The sequence below is a fragment of the Acomys minous genome, assembly GCF_964271855.1.
Source record: "Acomys minous genome assembly, chromosome: 4".
NCBI classification, from domain to species: Eukaryota; Metazoa; Chordata; class Mammalia; order Rodentia; family Muridae; genus Acomys; species Acomys minous.
In genome coordinates, this window is record NC_140486.1 from 46874407 (window position 1) to 46894288 (window position 19882).

General features: G+C 47.0%; 2 long non-coding RNA genes across 2 annotated transcripts; both read left to right on the forward strand.

The window, feature by feature from the left end:
• Window positions 1-2453: 2453 nt before the first annotated feature.
• LOC311596675 lies at window positions 2454-5569 on the forward strand. The gene is made up of 3 exons (XR_014778925.1): window positions 2454-3335; window positions 3432-3582; window positions 3675-5569. It is a non-coding gene; the product is annotated as an uncharacterized lncRNA (long non-coding RNA).
• A 524-nt stretch (window positions 5570-6093) lies between these two features.
• LOC311596676 lies at window positions 6094-19865 on the forward strand. Its single transcript, XR_014778926.1, has 3 exons — window positions 6094-6190; window positions 9045-9275; window positions 19502-19865. It is a non-coding gene; the product is annotated as an uncharacterized lncRNA (long non-coding RNA).
• Window positions 19866-19882: the final 17 nt, after the last annotated feature.

Below are 19882 nucleotides of genomic sequence, written 5' to 3' on the forward strand. Positions count from 1 at the left end.
GACTGTCATTAAGAAAAAAAAAATTCAAGGACAGGCATGGGAGATGGCTCAGGAAGTAAAGGCACTTGATGCCAAACCTAATGACCTGAGTTGGATTCTTGGTCCCCACATGGTGGAAGGAGAGAACCAAGCTGTTCCCTGTTCTCTGGCCCTTATAAGTACATGTTTGTGCACGCGTGCGCGCGCACACACACACACACACACACACACACACACACACACACACACACACACAAAACACACATACACACCAGTAAATGTAAAAGAAAAACAAGAAGGGATTCGGGTGTAACTCAATGGTAGAACACTTGCATAGCACGCTCACAGCCCAGGTTCCTCCCCAGACGCTGCCAGAAAAACAACAGCAAACCTAAGAGAAGCTTCAGGAAAAAAAAGCCAAACCTGAGAACACCACCATCTTGGACAATCTAGCCTCTAACCTGTGAAGCTACCCATCATTGCGGCTCTGGCCATGCAGTTCGTGCTATTTTGTTGTGGCAGACTGAGCAAACTAACAGTTCTATCCACGCCTCATTTCCCCTAGCTTTTCCTTTAATTCCCTATGTACCCAAAGCTGGCCTTGAACTCCTGATCCTCCTGCCTCGTCTATCAAGTGCTGCCGCTCTACAGGTGCAGTGCACACCACCACCCCCGTCTCAGCATTTCCATTGTTCTCTGTAGCTCATCAGTTGCCCCTGCTCTGCTCTGCGCTCACCTCCACCTGTGCTATAAGCTGCACAACTCGGGGGGGGGGGCAGCCTGTCCCCCCTTCCTCCCAGCCCACTTCCCTCCGCTGGGGCCACTCTCGCCCTGTGGAAGGCCCAGACACAACTCCAGGCATGTTGAATGGCGTTGTCCCGATGCTGAAACACTTCTCTCCCACACATCCGGCGGCTCACTTCCTCACCCTGCAGCTTGGTGCTCAAAAGTTGTCACTCCCTGAGAGAACTTTCCCTAGTGACTATTTAAATGATCAGGGCCACTTTCTATGCCAGGGAATGCTGTTTCATCTTGCTTTTTAGCACTTCTCATTTTTTCACAGTTGTTACGGATTTTGTTGCTTGTATACTGTTTCCATCTCAATCCTCCCATATCCTATATCCCCACACTCATCCCACACCCCTATCTATCCCACTCACACCCCACCCACACCCCTACCTGCCCCACTCACACCCCACCCACACCCCATCTATCCCACTCACACCCCACACCCCTACCTGCCCCACTCACACTCCACCCACACCCCTACCTGCCCCACTCACACCCCACCCACACCCCTACCTGCCCCACTCACACCCCACCCACACCCCTACCTGCCCCACTCACACCCCACCCACACCCCATCTATCCCACTCACACCCCACCCACACCCCTATCTATCCCACTCACACCCCACCCACACCCCTACCTGCCCCACTCACACCCCACCCACACCCCTACCTGCCCCACTCACACCCCACCCACACCCCATCTATCCCACTCACACCCCACCCACACCCCTATCTATCCCACTCACACCCCACCCACACCCCTACCTGCCCCACTCACACCCCACCCACACCCCTACCTGCCCCACTCACACCCCACCCACACCCCTACCTGCCCCACTCACACCCCACCCACACCCCTATCTATCCCACTCACACCCCACCCACACCCCTACCTGCCCCACTCACACCCCACCCACACCCCTACCTGCCCCACTCACACCCCACCCACACCCCTACCTGCCCCACTCACACCCCACCCACACCCCTACCTGTCCCACTCACACCCCACCCACACCCCTACCTGTCCCACTCACACCCCACCCACACCCCTACCTGCCCCACTCACACCCCACCCACACCCTACCTGTCCCACTCACACCCCACCCACACCCCTACCTGCCCCACTCACACCCCACCCACACCCCTACCTGCCCCACTCACACCCCACCCACACCCTACCTGCCCCACTCACACCCCACCCACACCCCTACCTGCCCCACTCACACCCCACCCACACCCCTACCTGCCCCACTCACACCCCACCCACACCCCTACCTGCCCCACTCACACCCCACCCACACCCCTGCTAGATCTCTGGCTCCGTCTAGACAGGGACTTGGCGTCTTCTTCGCTTTCTCCCTGTGCCTAGGGCAGTGCCTAGCCTTTGGCTGAAGCTCAGTAAGCTGACCTTTCACCAGTAAAGGAAAGGGAAAGGAAGTGAGTTTCATTGAGGTAGTCTTTAAGACTGAACGTTTCCTTTCTCGGGGGAAAAATTTTTTTTCCAAGTAAGAAAACGATGTCATTTGAGGCCATATTGAGACGGAGGCCAAGAAACCATGATGGAAAAACACGGGGTTCCTCACCTGCATGCTCACCCTGAAAAGACTAGCAGAGTTCTTTGTGGAGAGGCTGGTTGCAGCTAGGGGCCTCTCCCCAGCAGTGAAGCCACTTACGCCTCTATTTCACGGCTGTCCTTGGTAGACATACCCGGGAATTTATGCACAAATGTCCTGGCTGGTTTTGTTGGTTCTGCTTCCTTCATTTCCCCCTTTGTTTCTATTCCTTCCTTTCCCTGGGATGGTTTACACTTCTGTTGGCTAATCTTAATTTTCTTACGTGTTACTGAACAATGTGAAAAGTATGCCGAGGTTTTCTGGTCTTCATTGGCTGTTTGCTCTCTGGCTGCTACAGCAGGGTAAGAGAAAGACACTGTACAAATCCATAGCTCGTCTTGCTAAGTGAACACAGATTTCTCTTGTCTCAGGAGTCCCCTAGGGAGATCTGGAGCTCTACGAATTGTCGCAGGGCTCATTAGCTGCAGAGGACCCCGCGGTCACAAGAGCATGGAAAAGCAGTGGGGAAGCAGCTGCGTCTTCTTGGGCCGTAATATGCTGGGCCAAAGTTGAAGGGAGTGCTTTAAATTTTGCCTGCCCTGAAGGGCACAGGGAAGGTTTCTGGGTTAACTGCCTGGGTGCCAACAACTGTGGACACAGAGCCCGCATTGTCCCATGGGCTTGGGTCCCTGGACAATAGCACTGCTCTTTTCTCCACATGGAAGGTTCCACAGGACTAAAAGCAAAGCCACACCGAGCCACCTTACCGATATAAGGCCTGTATTCCTCTGCTCCCTCAGAGGTCAGAACCTGTGTGCAGAAGCCAGGGGTCCTTAGAGACTGCAGCTTCCTGTACCCACAGGCACTGCTCCAGACTGCCAAGGGCGAGTGTGAAGCCAAGCTGGCCGCGAGAAATAGAGGCGTAAGTGGCTTTGCTGCTGGGGAGAGGCCCCTAGCTGCAACCAGCCTCTCCACAAAGAACTCTGCTAGTCTTTTCAGGGTGAGCATGCAGGTGAGGAACCCCGTGTTTTTCCATCATGGTTGCTTGGCCTCCGTCTCAAGATGGCCTCAAATGGCATCACTTTCTTACTTTGCCTCTTTGTCTTAGGTTGGCTGACACTTAGCTTGGCTCCTGAAGGCTGGTTGAGTTTGGAAAAAAGATCGAGGGTCTACGAGGGAGAAATCTGAGCTTCCAGCCACAGCTTTCCACGTGTCACGGTGCGTCAGAGTCAGATGTGTAGCAATTTGCCAAACTGAAGGTAACCTGGGCGGCAGGGTGGAGCTCAGCTGGAGAACGCTTCTCAGTTTCACATCCTTCGTTGCTCCCTTTGTTTCTATTCATCTTCTCCAGAATGTCTACATTTCTGTTGTCTGTTGCAATTTTCGGAACATTATGAAGAAGCGATGTAAAAAGCATGCCTGGGCATTCTGTTCTTCTGTGGCTGTTTACTCTCTGGCTGCCCCTGGAGCAGGAAACGCACGGAGGAAGCTCTGAGCGCGGCATCTACGCCTTAAAGCTCACCGCATAGGAGGTCAGAAGAAACTCAAGGTCATCCTTGGCTACATCTCAGATTTGAACCTACCCTGAGATAGACCATTGTCTCAAAAAAAAAAAAAAAGAAAGAAAGAAAGAAAGAAAGAAAAGAAAAGAAAAAGACTCATAGCCAAACACTGGGTGAAGCTTAGAGAGCCTTATGGGAAAGTGGGGGAAGGAGAGAAGGGAAGTGACAGGAGCTCCCCAAAAAGACCAACAGAGCCAACTGACCAGGGCCCAGAAGGGCTTGTGGAGACTGAAGCACCAACCAAGGACCAAGCATGGACTGGACCCAGGGCCCCGGCATAGATGTAGCTGATGGGCAGCTCAGGCTTCATGTGGGTCCCCTAGTAAGGTGAGCACGGGCTGTCTCTGACATGGACTCTCTTGGCTGCTTTTTGATCACTTCCTCCTGGCAGGCCTGCCTCGCCAGACCACAGGGGAAGAGGATGTGCTTAGCCCTTATTCGACTTGATGTGCTAGGGTGAGTTGAGGGGGGGGGATGCTCCCCTTTTCTGAGGAATAGGGAAGAGAGAGAAAGAGTGAGATTGAGAGGGGGAGCTACGATTGGGATGTAAAGTGAATAAATAAATAGATAAATATAATTTTTAAGAAAAAGAAAAAAAGACAGTAACTAAGTGAAGCTACCTACCCTCTGGAACTGTTCGTTTAGTAGGCCTGTGGTGGGGGTAAGGACCTTTCATCTTTAACGACTACCATGGGTGCCTGGATATATGTAGGCTAAGACCCCACTGTGTGAAATGAGTCTATAGACCTGACTGACAATACTGAAGGGCACTAAAACACAGTGTGGTGTTGGGCAGCAGAAATGCACCACCTGTAATGTGTTGCCAAGCTAGGGGTGCTCAGTAGCTCAGGTGTAAAAATACACCTTTAACTAAATAATCTTCAGGTTGCAATGAGAGTATGAGGCTGTGCCCCAGGCCCTCCGTCAGGCAGCTACGATTTGGGTATCACCACATGCTTCCCGATCCAGAATGCACAGCCCTGAGCGTGGTGCTCTCATTCCCAGAGAGATCTGGCACATAGATAACTGGGCTCAACTGCTACAGACATTATTTCATTGAGAAAAACAAAAAACAAAAAAACACTCCGCTCAACTTTTGCTTTTGGTGTCTCCCTCTTGGGGCCTCATCACACTGCCTGGACATCCCCGCACATACATACTCAGTACAGAAACCCCAAGGCAAGCCTCCCTGGTATACAGCTAAGGAAAGGGCTCGAGGGGTAGAGCATTCATGGTGCATTATCTGGCTGAGCTCCTGGATCAGTCAATAAAGTGGAGAGTGATTAAGGTAGACACTGGACGTCGATCTCCAGCCTGGCACCTATACACACATGCGCTTCCTCACGTGTGAACATATACATGTATGCCCAACATACCCAAACACACAAACACTCTCACGGAACAAAACGCCTCATGGTGGCCCGGCACCTAAGAAAGGCCCACAGCAATAAAAAGTGCATCCTTCCTCACGTTACAGAACTCTCCTCTTCTTCCCTGGCTCAGGGAGGAATCCCAGGTGGAAGTGGCCAGCTCCCCCGCCTCCTGCGCCACACCCCCAGATTACTCTGTAAAGCATTCAGTGGCAGCTGTATCTTCGAGTCATCCGGGAGCCGCTGTGCTGGGCACGCATCCTGTGCAGCAACATCCTGTCACCAGATGGGCTGCCCCCTGCCAGGTGCCACACTGCTGCAGCCGCCTAGGAGAGAGAGCACTGTGCCAGAGGAGCTGTCTGCACCAGAAGTGATGTAAGCCACAAGAACGAGCACTAGATGAGATGGCGTGCAGACAAGCCCACAGGCAAATTACGGCCCATTCAAGTGCAGGATCTGTGGTCACACTTGCCTGTGGCTTATCCCACAACTAACAAGGCTCAGCACCGACTGCCAGGCAGCCTTGCCTTTGAGTGCCAGGCTCAGCTGAAGTGTGCCCTCTCCACCCACCCCACCCACCACCCGCTGCCCACACATGCATCTGTTCATCAGCAAACACTCTCACTGCAGGGCCCCTTCCCATTAGCCTGTCCACGTGCTCAAGAGAGTCGGCCCTTATTTCCCAGCATCCTTAGCACTAACCCCATCTCCTCCTCTCCTTCGGCCATCTCAAACAGGTTCTACCCTTCCTTTCCCCTGGCTCCTGGTGACACCTCTCATGGCTCTGCTCCCCAACTGGTGTTTCAGTCAGCTGCTTCCATGGTGCCTTGAAGCCCACGAAAAGGACACCTGAATGCCCCTGGCCCAGCACTGAGCCCTGGGACTGCACAGGTGCATGGAGAACAACTGGTCTGAGCACCCTTGGGTGTCCCCAGGTAAATGACTCTTAAGAAGATGCTGGCACGGACGGTGAAGGCTCTTCTATTTCACCTCCGGGCAGAAGTGTGAACAGAGCAAATACCAGCATGGTTTTCTCACTAGTGGATATGCAGGAAGGTGTCTTTGACTAGGGAGCAGAGGTTCTAGACCTTGAGCTAGACCATTTCTCCTCATGGGGGTAATGGGGAACAGCTGTGCATACAGAGAAGGCTGGCATGGGGCTCTCTCCTGTAATCCCGACACTCCAGAGGCTGAGGATTGTTGTGAATTCAAAGCCAGCCCGGATTATGTAGCAAGATCGTATTTTTTTAATTAAAAAAATTTTTTTTTAAATTTTACCTAAAATTGGTGGCACAAGCTTATGATCCCAACACTTGGCAGGCAGGGGCAGGGGCATCACTGCAAGTTCCAGGTGAGCCTGAACTACACAATGATACTCTGTCTCAAATAAACAAAAAATAGCATGTGTCTGGGGTGACGGTGGGGGGGGATCATGGTGGAACACACCTATAAATTGAACTTTCAGAACACTGAGTCAGAAAGGTAAGTTCAAGGAAAATTTGATCTATGTATGAAGAGCCTGTCTCCTAAACAGCTACAAAATCCAAATAATCATCAATAGAAAAGAAATCACTGGACCTAGAGGTACAGATCCCAAAGCGCTGGGGACCTGAGAATTGGATTCTTTAAGTTCCTGGTGGTGGCTGGACTGGTGGTTTTGGGACCCCCGCTTTGAGAGTATTGGCTCTATATTGCAACGGTGAGGTCTATTTAAACTCCCAAATTCCATTTGGAGATCTACAGAAGAAAGGCCACTGTCTCCTCACACTCCCCTGCCCCACCCTCGCTAGTGAAGCCTTCCCTCAGTTCTCCCCTTTCAGAGCCCTCGGCTGCGCACAGATACTCATGGCTGGGTGGAGGGTGCCCCCTAGCGGTCTACATGCTCTTTAACGCATTGGCCTTTACCTTTAACAACGTAAGCCAACTGTCAAATTGCATCTGCCTGACAAAACCAGGAAACTGGCGATGCAAACTGGAGATGCTCCACATGAACAAAGATCCAGTCCAGGGGCTAGATGCCCATTTGATGTGTGTCGGGTGAAATATATGGCCTGCTAACGACGTCATAGCTTTGTAATTTTTGTCCAATGAGAAGTGCCACGGCCATATCCACTGGAAATGGCAAGTTATGAAGCCAGCACAACTGCTTGACACGGTTCCAGCAAAGCTGAGCCAATTGCTGCATCGATGCCCTTCTATTTCTAACTTTTGGGCTTTGGTCTCTGCATGTTGCTTTCTTGGGGGAATTTATGCATTATGATTCGTTTCATGTCTTTTCTGGAGAAAATTATGTCTGGGTCTTTTTAGGAAAATCCTAAAAATTAACTTTACCTGGCCACTATTTGGGAGTCTTCCTTATGCCCTGGAGAGCATTAAGCACAGATAAACACATAGCTGGGTGAGGCCATTACTCCAGGAATCTTCTTGGGGTGCCTGACCCTAAGCAAACTCAAACAATATAATTGGTGCAGGGTAAACAGAGACAATTGACAGATTGTTGCAGATTCAAGGTCTCTTTTTATTATAGGCTTAGAGCTCTCTTGAAACTATAGTTTAAAGATAGGGCACACTCCTGAAGTAATGAAACGCAGTAAATAAGATAGATTGGCTAAAATAAACTTTTCCTACTTTATAGCATAAATGATGAAACATAGAGCAAAAGAAATGAGGTATTAGTATCTGCTATTCATAAGAAGACTGGCTCAGATATTTTCTGTTTGTCTGGAGTGCTCTCAAACTACAAACACTGCCAGCCTAAAAGCAGGCTGTCATGTACTAAATGTGTTTGCTTTGGAGGAGGCATTCTTTAGATACTGTAAAATTGGAGTTATAGGGCTAATAGTAGTAAAAATATCTGTTCTGTTTTGTATTTTCTAATTGTGACTGAACTTGTAACCCTGGACATGTAATGAAAAATCAAATACCTAAGCTGCACCACTTGGATAATCATTGGTCTGTCTTTGTTCTGTGAAACCTGTATGAATTAAAAAAAAAAAAAAGCACTTGATTGCTACTAAGTCAGAGAACCAGCCTAATTGCCACTAAGAGCTGGGAGATTCCCCTGACCATCATGCCTGGCTCACTTCCTCCTCTCTCTGACTCTTTATCTCCTCTGCCACCTTGTCAGCAACTACCCCACCCAGGAAGACATGACAGGAAGAACACACACACACACACACACACACACACACACACACACACACACCCCGGCAGAGACGCCTTGAAGGCTTACCATGTTTTTTCATTCAAATTTTATAGGAATTAAAATCAAGACAGGGCTGGTAAGATGGCTCGTTGGTTAAAGGCACGTGCCACCAAGTTTGGCAACCTGAGCTTAATCCCTGGGACCCACAAGGTGGAAGGAGACAACTGACCTCCACACATACGAGGTGGCACGTACATGCCGCCACCCCAAGAGAAATAAATAAACGTAATTTAAAACATCACGGTGGATTCTAAGGTGAACTTTTAAAAAAAATAATAATGAGAGCCAGTCTTTACAAGATGCTTCCTGTGCACTGTGCACTGTGCTCAGCACGGACTCACATTCGTTCTTGTAGACATGCAGCAACTGCCCTGCTAGAGTCCAGGTTAAAGGGACCCCAAGTTTAAGAAGTTTGCCTAGGATTTCCCAGGCAGAGAACTGAGGGGGAGAGAGGGAGAAGGAATTGAGGGATAGGGGGAAAAGAGGGATAGGGGGAAATGCATTTGTTGCAATTTATTTTTTGTTACTGTTTATTACTATTGTTAATTATATTATTATTACTTATTCATAATTACTTATTACAGTCAACAGGTAGAAGAAACCCAAGCATTCACTGCTGGATGACTAGATAAACGAGAGGTAGTGTTCCTTTAAAAGGAAGGAAATGCTGCCACATGCTGCTGCGAGGGTGAACTGTTGGAAGAAGGTCCAACTGTGTTTTCAGATGCTGATTTCAGTGCTGGAGATCTGGCTACTGCCTGGCCATGGGCACTGCTATGGATGTTGAACTATCTCCCGCACCCATGTGATGATAGGTATGTTCCCCAATTATCCCTAATTGTCTAAATAAAGCTGCTGAAGCCTACACCTGAGTAGGAGAGAGTAGGCAGACTTTTATCCCGGGTTTTCGAGCAAGAGACGAATGGAGAGAGGGAGAAAGTGACAGAGCAGCAGGAGGGGAGGAAGCCAGGGAGAGAGGAGTCGCCAGAAGGCAAGATGGAGGTGAGCACGTGGCTGTAAGGACAGACTGAGGGAGCAGGAGCCGCCCCTGGTGTCATCAGATTGATTGGCTTTTACGTGGGTTTTAAAGGTACGAAGATTAGAAGAGCTCAGAATCTGGCCAGCACAGTGTTTACAGCTTAAAAATAAATCATTGTCTCTCTGTGTCAGTCATTGGTCAACTAGCTGGTTAAAGATAACTGTTGCTGTAATAATTTACTGCATTATTTAACATAGAAAGAATAATTCACCTTTCTACCGTGAGCCTTGAGGATATCATGTTAAGAGAAATAAGCCAGACACAGAAAGCTGAATACTGGCCCATTCCACTTCCCTGACTACCCAAAAGCATCAATGGGGAATGGCAGCTACAAGTAGCTAATGGGTTAGGGGAACTAAGCAGTGACTGTTGGCAGGGAGGGAGCTTCAGTCGGCCACGATGAAAGATCTGGGGAGATGGAGGACGGTGATAGTTGCACAACTATGTGAACACATGTTGTAAAATAGCTAAACTGTAAACTTTGTTATGTATATTTCACCATAACTAAACCCGCCCATGTACCAACGGACTCTGTATCGAGTCACGTGAAGTTCCAGCAGATCCTTCAGCCTCACTCTAGTGTGCACAACTTAAAGGGGCCCCACCAAGAAGGGGGCTTTAGTGCAGCGGTTCTCACGCTTCCTAATGCCGCCACCCTGAAATACAGTCCCTCGTGTTGTGCTGACCCACAACCACAGAACTATTTTGTTGCTACTTCATAATTGTAATTGTGCTACTGTTAGGAATCGTAATGTAAATACCTCATAAGCAGGAAATCTGATGTGTGGACCTCAAAGGGGCCACAACCTACAGGTTGAGAACCCGCTGCTTTAAGGCGCTAAGGTCCCCCAGGAAGGGCTACGGGCTGTTTGGACTCTCAGATGCATGGGTGGACCCAGAGGGAGAGAAGGGAACGCCCAGCCATCAGCTAACTCCCGCCACCGCATGAGACAGCACCACATCCTGTTTCTGCTGAGAAGATCACCTTCTAGATCCGCACTGGTTTACTCACTGGCAGAGGATGGCCTGACATTGCACCTTGGGGGCGGAAGGCAGGGGGAGTGAAGAGCCAGCACCCAGGCTATACCTCCCTTGCCTGACAGCCTCCTCCATCAGACCATGGGAGAAGGAGCCATTGACTACAAAAGACAGCCTCCTCCATCAGTCCATGGGAGAAGGAGCCATTGACTACAGAAGACATTTGAAATACCTATAATTAAGGAGAGAGACAGGATGGGTCTTCCAGAATGAGAACACACAAGGAAGAAATAGATTACATTAGGAAGAAATAGATTACATTTCCGTTCCCCTTCAGCTTGAGCCCAAGCTGAACAGACGTTATTTTTATCAAATGCTTTGTATGCTGTCACATGCTTTGCCAACTTTCTATTATTAGATAAATCAGGGAAAGTCTGCGTTTGATTTCTCTAGGAGCCACCCTTTCCTCCCAATTCTGATTGGAGGAGGCTGGGGGAGGGGAGGGGACCTTGATCCATCAATAGAAAAAGAAAACCAAAGCAAACAAACAAAAAAACCAAACAAACCAGGCAAATGGCAGCCACCAAAACTCACTTTAGTAGCCAAACTGCCTAGAAACAAACGGGTTCTCCCTCATTTGAAGTGATATCGATCATGGCATCACCTCAGACGCCATAGCTGTGGGACAGGAAAAATCAGGCAACCTAGAGTATTTACAACACTGACCCCACCCCCATTTCCTGTGAGGGGAGGGCTTACTCTCAGCCAGCTAAATTCCGGTACATTTCTCCTACAGAATATGAAAACTTGGGAAGGAATTTCTAAAAGATGCCATTCTGTGGGTGGGATAGCTTAAGAGTGAGGGCACCTAAAAAGAGACTCTCTTCTGAACAAAGCAGCCGAGGTCAGAAGGCCAGAGGAAGGATAAGGGAGGCAGAGCCAAGGGGGTCCTGAATTAAGGGGTGGGAATTCCAGGAGACAGATTCAGGAAGCAGAGTAGATGCTAAGCTGTCATTAGGAGAGCTTGGGAAAGAGACAAGAGAAGAGGGTTTTTCAGAAATGTCGCTGGTGTTGTTATGAATGGAATCTACCCCCTGGCTCTTTGGCATTTTAAAGAGATTTCAGTAAAGACATAAATTAACTTAAAAACTAGGCTTTGTGTGTGTGTGTGTGTGTGGGGTGTTTACTCAAGGCATTCCCGACTACCAAGAGGCTAGAATTTAATAGGAAGAAGTCTCACTCGCCCCCATTTCTCCCTGCAACTTAGCCTATGGCTCGAATAATTAATTTAATTAGTTTTTTTTATTTATTTGATTTTTCAAGACAGGGTTTCTTTGTATAGCACTGACTGTCCTGGAACTCAATTTTAGACCAGGCTGGCCTCTGCCTTCTGAGTGCTGGTTTCCATATTTTAAACTGGTGTCTTGGACTGGGTATGACCCCCACTTGTTTTTCTGGTTTCTTTTGGCTAGGTGATAGTTATTTTTGTTGTTGTTTAATTGTTTGTTTGAGAAAATGGCTCCTTGTAGAGCCCAGATTGGCCTTGAACCCACTACGCTCCTGCTTCAGTCTGTTAAGTGTTAGCTTGGTAAGTGTGAACCATCACACCTGACCTGAGAGTGTTGTTGTTGTTGTTTTTATTTCTGTTTTGTTTATTTCAGTATTGAAATTGAGGGTTTTTTTTTTTTCATTTTAAAAGTCTGTACTTGATTTCTGTTTCTTGTACCGCCAAGCTGGCAATACAAGGTCTTCATGGCCAGCAGGTCAACACCTAACCCTGGCAACCACCGTTCCCACAGATGCAGCTGCATGTGCACCTGGCTGCATCTTGATTTACATCACCTACCATCTGGTCACGGCAAACTAAAGATGTCAGACCTGTGTTCCCGCTGGCTGGTGACAATGAGAAGAGCAGAAAAAACAACAACAACAACAACAACAAAAACAACAGCAACAACAAAAAACTGAAAATGAAATCCTCCCAAAAGCATCAGAGGCAGAGAGGTTAGAAAGAACCACCACACTAAGGGTCAGGTAAATGGTGGCATCCAGCAAAGGCAAGCTCAGCAGATGGGACCATCTGCTGCTAAGTGAGAAGATAGGCAGGAGCTCGGCTGCTCAGCTGCTCCGTATGCCTGCTCAGAGAAAAGCTGGAACACAGTGCCCACCAGACTAGGAGTGCCTGTAACCCCCAGTCCTGGGCCAGGGCTGCCATAGGACTGTACCTTAGGACTAGATGGATTGGAAGCAGATGGGGCTTTGCTGAGCCTCAGCCAACATCCAATTAACTTAATTCATCAAATTAGAATGAGGTGATCCCAGACTACAAGGGCTCCCGGGTGCCTTGCAGAAGCAACATAAGTACTCCCTGGATAATATAATAACATCCCATAACATCCAAATTAGCCTCTCACTACTTCTACGAGCAATTTTCACATACAATTTCAGCATACATAAAAATAACCAAGGACACATGGAAATAAAACAACACAATTCTGCAGAAACAACTATAATAGAAAAAGTCCCAGAGAGCTACAGTAGTTTGGAGTTAGAAAAGACTTTAAAATAACTATGCCTGGGTAAGTGAGATGGCCCAATGAGTAAGGCCACTTACCACCAAGCCCTGATGACTTGAGTTCGAGTCCTGGAATCCACATGGTGGCAGGAGATAGCTGACGCCCTCAGGCTATCCTCTGACCTCCTTATGTGCTTACTGGCAGGCATGGCATGTGCCCATACACAGGCATACACATTAACACTCACAAAATATATACAAGTAAAGAATTCCATATTACATCTGCTAAATGAGATGAAATACAACATAAGAAACAGAGAACTGAAAACATATAGAAAAAGATGGCAACTTCATAGGCCAACCACATGGAACTGAAAAGTACACCAGCAAAACTTTAGCTGTGTTGGATGGCAAAGGGAGATGGGTCTCTGCGGTTCTGAGGCCGGCCTGGTCTATAGAGCAAGTTCCATGTCAGCCAGGGCGATATGAACAAACAACACAAAAGAAAGGAACAAAAGGCAGGTGACACAGCTGAAGGGAGACTTGGTGAACTAGGAAAGAGGTGTAAGTCAGAAGAAAACATCAGGATAAAACACAGAGGTACAGCATGGCATGAAACTGCTATAGGGAAAACAAGACATGTAAAATGATGAAAATTGAGATTTTTAGAAGGAAGTGAGAGAGAACAAGGAAGCAGCAATTGTTGAAGTGAAAATGGTTGGTGTACTCCCAACAGCGACTAACAGCATCAAGTGACACTCCGGAAGCCCAGGCGTCAAGGGCAGGGCACATTCTTAAAAAGCCACATTCAAGTATACTACAGTCAAATAGATGAAATGAAATAGAAATAGAAAAGAGAAATTACATATTTCTTTGTTTTAACAGACAGAGACCAGGAAAATAAAAATTAGTGAAATTTAAGCAATGCAGGTGACAAAAGAACTAGCTATCAACCTAGAATTCTACCTCCAGCGAAAATAACATCTAATAATTTAAAAGAAATTGATATAGTTCCAGAAACTTTTACCAGCACAATAACTAAAGGGGGTTCTCTGTGGAAAAGTGAAATGGTTGAAGATAACAGATTATAGAAATGAAGTACAAAGATACAACATAACAATGTCTGCTGGGGCCCAAGAAACATAAAAATATAATTTAAAATCAGGAAAGCAGAGACAGAGGGATTGGCTTATACATCCAAACCCTGTCACAAACAAAGGAAATAAATAAATAAGTGAAATAATTAATTAGATGGAAATTTAAAGACAGGAGTAGGACTGAGAGATGGCTCAGAGGTTAAGACCTCTGGAAGAGCAAACCGTCCAGAGGTCCTGAGTTTAATTCCCAGCAACCATAGTATGGTGGCTCACAACGAAGTGAACTGATGCCCTCTTCTGGCCTGCAGGTGTACATGCAGGCAGAACACTGTATACATAATAATAAAGAAATAAATCTTTAAAGACAGGAGTGGTGGTTTATGCCTGTAATCCAGCTACTCCAGAGACGAAGACAAGAGGACCATAAGTCTGACAGCAGCATGGACAATTTAGAAAGACTTTGTCTCATGGTAAGTTAAAGTAGCTAGCAATGTACTCAGTGGTAGAGCACTTACATAGCATGTGTGAAGCTCTGGGTATAATTTCTAGTGCCAAGTGGGAAAAGTACATTAGGTTTCAGTCTAGTAAGGTTGGCTAGTACATTAAATGTAAATAAACTAATTGCTTTAATTAAAAGTCAATACACAACTAGCTAAAACTCTATGTACTGTTCATTTAAAAAATCCGAAACTTTTATTAAAATAAAACAGAGTAGTAATATTTGTGCTAATAAAATTATAATAAAGTTAATAGGACTTACAGTACTATTGGACAAAGTAGACTTTTAGCTAAAGGCAAAGTGATAAAAATTTTTATTCCTAAAGGTTATAAAATATGCACACCATATAATACAGATTCGAAATGTATAAAGATGACACTGACAAAAAACACATGAAGTAAGCAGACCAATGAGTAGATAGACACATTATTATTTTAACAAGCTTAGCAAACTTTATTCTGTGGACTCAAACATGACAGAATTCATGTTCCTCAAATATACATAGCATTGCTACCTTATAAGAAAACAATGGCACTGAAATATCTTTCCTCATTTTTAAAATTAAATTTTAATTTTATTAATTTATTCAGATTACAACTCAATTGTTATCCCATCACTTGTATCCTCCCATTCCTCCCTCCCTCCCATTTTCACCATATTCCCCTCCCCTAGGTATATGACGGACGGATGGGAGGGGGACAGACACGACCTCCTCCCCCACTATATGGTCATAGACTATCAAGTCTCATCTTGGTAGCCTGCTTATTCTTTCTTTGAGTGCCATCGGGCCTCCCCACCAAGGGAACAGCCTAAATGGCCCTCAGTTGAAGAATAGATAAAGAAACTGTGGTACATTTACACTATGGAATACTACTCAGCTATTAAAAACAAGGAAATCCCGAAATTTGTGGACAAATGGATGGGACTAGAAATGATCATAATGAGTGAGTTAACCCAGAAGCAGAAAGACTCACATGGTACATACTCTTACCTCATTTTTTTGGACAGTACAGTAAGCATCTCTCCTGCCCAGAAGCAAAGCCTTGGAGCTTCTTCATTTCATGTACTTGAGTGAAGATGGCATGGAGCCAGTCTTCCCAGCCAACTGCAAAGATATGTATAGATATTAATAGATGTATTAGGCAGAGGCAGTTATCTAGAGGAACGCAGTCATTAGAAAGCAGGCATGTGTGCCTACTTTCATGTGTGCAGGCGCGCATGTGTGTAACGAAATGGTTATTAGATTTGGTTTGTACAACGGGCCTTGCTTAGCCCAATAATGGCCGTCTGAATGCTGGAGTGCTGGAGAGGCAGGGACTCCGGTAGCTGAATGCATGAAACTGCATGACTCAGCAGCCACAACCCAACACCGAAGGCCTGGCCAGTCCCTGGAGAGTCGCTGATGTTAAATCCACACTGGAAGGCCAGCGAAGCTGCAGTCTGTCGGTGGAGGACTACAGCCCAGCATCCCGAGGCGCACTTTCTCAGGAAGCAGTAAAGATGGAAGCTGACACCACTTCCTCCTTCTACTTCTTTATATCTGGGCTGCCAGGGAACCGGTGCTACCCCCACCCACTCACCCTCCGCAACTGAGGGAAGGTCTTCCCAGGCCTGAGTGACCGCCCTCTGGAAACACCTGCACAGACACACAGACACACCTAGTGCTGTGTTTCTCAAGTTGACAATCAAGATTTCCCAGTATTTATAACCGTAAGCATATCCTAGGCTTTCCAGAGTTAGAACTGGAGGTGTTGGCAGCAAGCGGGTGGGGAGGTGGCGGGGGATGGAGAGGTGGGAGGGGCAGAGGGGGGGGAGGGTCCTAGGTAAGGAGGTAAACTGGTTTCCAGGAAGAGGGGCTGGGGCTGGTTGCAGGTGAATTTGAAGGACATTCAATTTAACAGTGCGCAGTGGATGTTGACCTTGAAGTAAATAAAAGGTTGTAGGAAGTCGGAGAGTGCTGGAATGTTAGCGGTGATGGAGAGTGCAAATTTTGAGAATCTAATGCTGTGAGAGGGGAGGATTGAGAAGCAAACCACCACCAGTGACCCAGCTACTTTTGCTCGATTCTCGCGCCCCCTAGCGGTAGCCATGATAAAGAATTTGATGAGAATTCCTCCAAAGCCATGTGCACATGCAAAGACTTAGGGTCAGCGTTTCCTCACAGGATAAGAAACCAAACAGGACAGTCTCTTTTTATTAACTGTCTAGATGCCCTTTCCTGAATTTTGTCCAGATTCTTGGAGCATTATTCTTAGTTTAGATTTCCTGTCTCTAGAGCCACCTTCCTTCATTTCGCCATGAAGGAGTCTGGCTCATCCTAGGGTCAACGTCCACTGTGCATTCTTGCCTCATTAAATACACTTTTTGCTAGTACATAACCAAGTTGAATTCTTGTGGGTCATCTGAATAATTATTAATCTGTTTCCTTTACTCAGTACCCCTCAGGTAGCCATGACAAAGAATTTAGCATGTAACAGGTCGGGTTTTGCTGTTTCTATATTTGCTATCTAGAGGCCCAACAGATGGTAGATACTCAATGACTGGGTCATGGCCAGCAATGGTAAGCTCTGATGAGCAGCAATGTTCATGAAACAGCTCTAAAAATGTGACCTGCACATTAAACTTAGTATGTTAAGGGACATCTACCTCAACCCCTTCATGGCTCAGGGGCTGTGGCAGAAGAGGAGGCAGCCAGAGGACGAGGTGGATGTCTGTAGAATGAATTCTTTCCACTATGACATATTATACCCATGAACCAGCAGATGCTGGACATACCTTATTGGACATGCACAGGATTGGGCCTGGGGGGATCTGACACGCATGCGGAGGGGCCCACGAACCCCGCCTTCCCCTGGGGAACTATTGGTAGTTAATGGTCACTCGAGGAAGGGAGACAGTTACTTCAGTACTATGGCTAACGGCAAGCTACCCATGCTCTCACATGCTCTCATCCATGTGCATGTAAGTCACCATAACTAAACTTAGTCGTGAACACACACACCATGAAAATAGAAAGGGAACTAATTGGGAATAAAAAGGGGGTTCAGTAATAGGAGAAAGGGGACAAGAAAAGGTAATAGGGGATGACTTTGTTCAAAATACCTTACATGCATGTACAGAATTCTCAAAAAAAAAAAAAAAGATTACTAAAAGGGTTTTAAACCCCACAAGTTCAAGGCCTAAGTAGGCTACAGAGGGAGTTCAAGTCTAGTCATGTTAACAAAGCAAGACCCAGGCTCAAAATAAAAAGTTTAAAAAAAAATAGCTTGGGCTGGAGGTCAGTGGTAGAATGTTCACCTAGTGCAGATGAAGCTCTGGGTTCAATTCCCAGTACAGCACCAAACAAACACCTAAGAGTCACAAGAAAAGGTGTCAACCTCTCAGCTTTTCAAACACAAGATTTAAAAAGCAATGCTGTGTTAAGTGCATATGGCTTGAAGATTATAACTTCTAGTGTATCATAACGGGACAACACTCTTTTCATTTTATTAAGTTAATTTTATTTATTCACCTTGCATCCAAACCGCAGCTCCCTCCCTCCTCTTCTCCTGGTCCCACTCTCCAGGCCTCTTCCTCCTCCCCCGCTCCTCCTCCTTCTCAGAAAAAGGGGAGCCTTCTACCCCATCAGCCACCCAAGCACATCGGGTCTCATAGGGACTGAGCGCATCGCTTCCCCTTAGGCCAGGCCAGGCAGTCCTCTAGGCAGAAGGGGTCTAGTAACAGACAACAGAGTCCATGTCAGAGGCAGCCCCTGCTCCACTTGCTGGGAGACCCCCCATGAAGACCAAGTTGCCATCAGTTACATCTGGGTAGGAGGCCTAGGTCCCGACCATGCATGCTTTTTGGTTGGTGTTTCAGTCTCTTTAAGTCCCTATGGGCCTAGGTTAGTTGACTCTGTTGGTCTTCTTATGGCGTAAGACTAGCTATTCTTCTAGGACCAGGGAGAGGACTATGCACTGCGCAGCATGCTTGTCGCCTGCTTGTCATCCTAGCACTGGCAGGTGGAGACAGTAGGGTGGGGGGGGGGCGGGGGAGCTGGCTGGCCAAACAGCCTAGCTGAATCCGCAGACTCAAGGTTCAGCTAGAATCCCATATCAAATAGGAGGAGGAAGAGAAGACACCTTACGTGTCCATAAAATGGGTGTACACATCACACACACACACATACAGGGGTGGGGTCCTAATATTCTCTTAAATTGCTTCTACAGTTCTAGTACGCAATAGTAAATGTATGGAAAAATTGTTTTATGAAGAAATGTTTAATTTATCATTTTAAAAGGGTGATCTAAAGCATCAAAGGAAGCTTCTGGAACATTTGGGAACCTGGCCTTTTTTTTTTTTTTTTTTTTTACATTTTGAACAAAAACACTTTATTCAGATTTGCATGGACTACGGGTATTCTCAACTTTTATACACAAGGAGAACAGTTACTATTGGTATAGACACATTCCCAGGCAAACCAAGTTTTTGAGAACCTGTAAAAATTTTCTTTAAAAACTCATTCTTGTGATACCGGGAAGACACCAAGCTGGTGTAATGAGGCAGAGACGCCTGCAGAGGGCAGTATTGGACAAGCAGTTGAGTGCTACATCTGGCACCTTCTCAAGAGAAAGGGCACTTGGGCTCAGATGGGTTGGGAGCCCAGCCTGGGCAGCTCAGGCCAGCTTTCGCTAGTGTTTGCACAGTGAATTACTCATAGGGAAATGTCTCCAAGGACAAGGGAGACCAGAGATTCCACCTTGTCCCTAGATTCAGCCTGGGACAGTTAACACACACACAAACGCTATTATTCTCTCTCCCTTTTCAAGAACTGAATTTGGGAATAAAATTGAAGGTTAAATTAATAAGTCTGATTCACCCCTTGAGGCTTTTGGGTTTGGTTTTTTTTTTTTTTGGGGGGGGGGGGTTTGCAGCAAAATCTCAACCATTTCTAGCTGAGAAGGCAGCAGAGCAAAGTGGCCAAGAACGCCAGCTCAGGAGTCAGACAGTCTGGAGCCCGCACCTCAACCTTCCTGAAGGTAAAAATCTCAGCTTCCCTGGCTGTCACACAGAGGCAAGGGTTGGCTGCCCTGAGGATTAAAGGAGCCGGGACATGGGAGAGATGGCATCCAGTGAGAGCCCTGGAGTAAGAAGAGCCACGGCAGTGAAGATGAGGTGAGGAGGTTAAGCTGCACGCCTGCCATCTGGCCAAGCGCTACGGCTCCAACCCTCCATTCACTTCAGCGAAGAAGCGTGAGAGATGATACAACCACCCGCGTCAACATTATGCTCCACAAACCTGGGAGGCAGACACT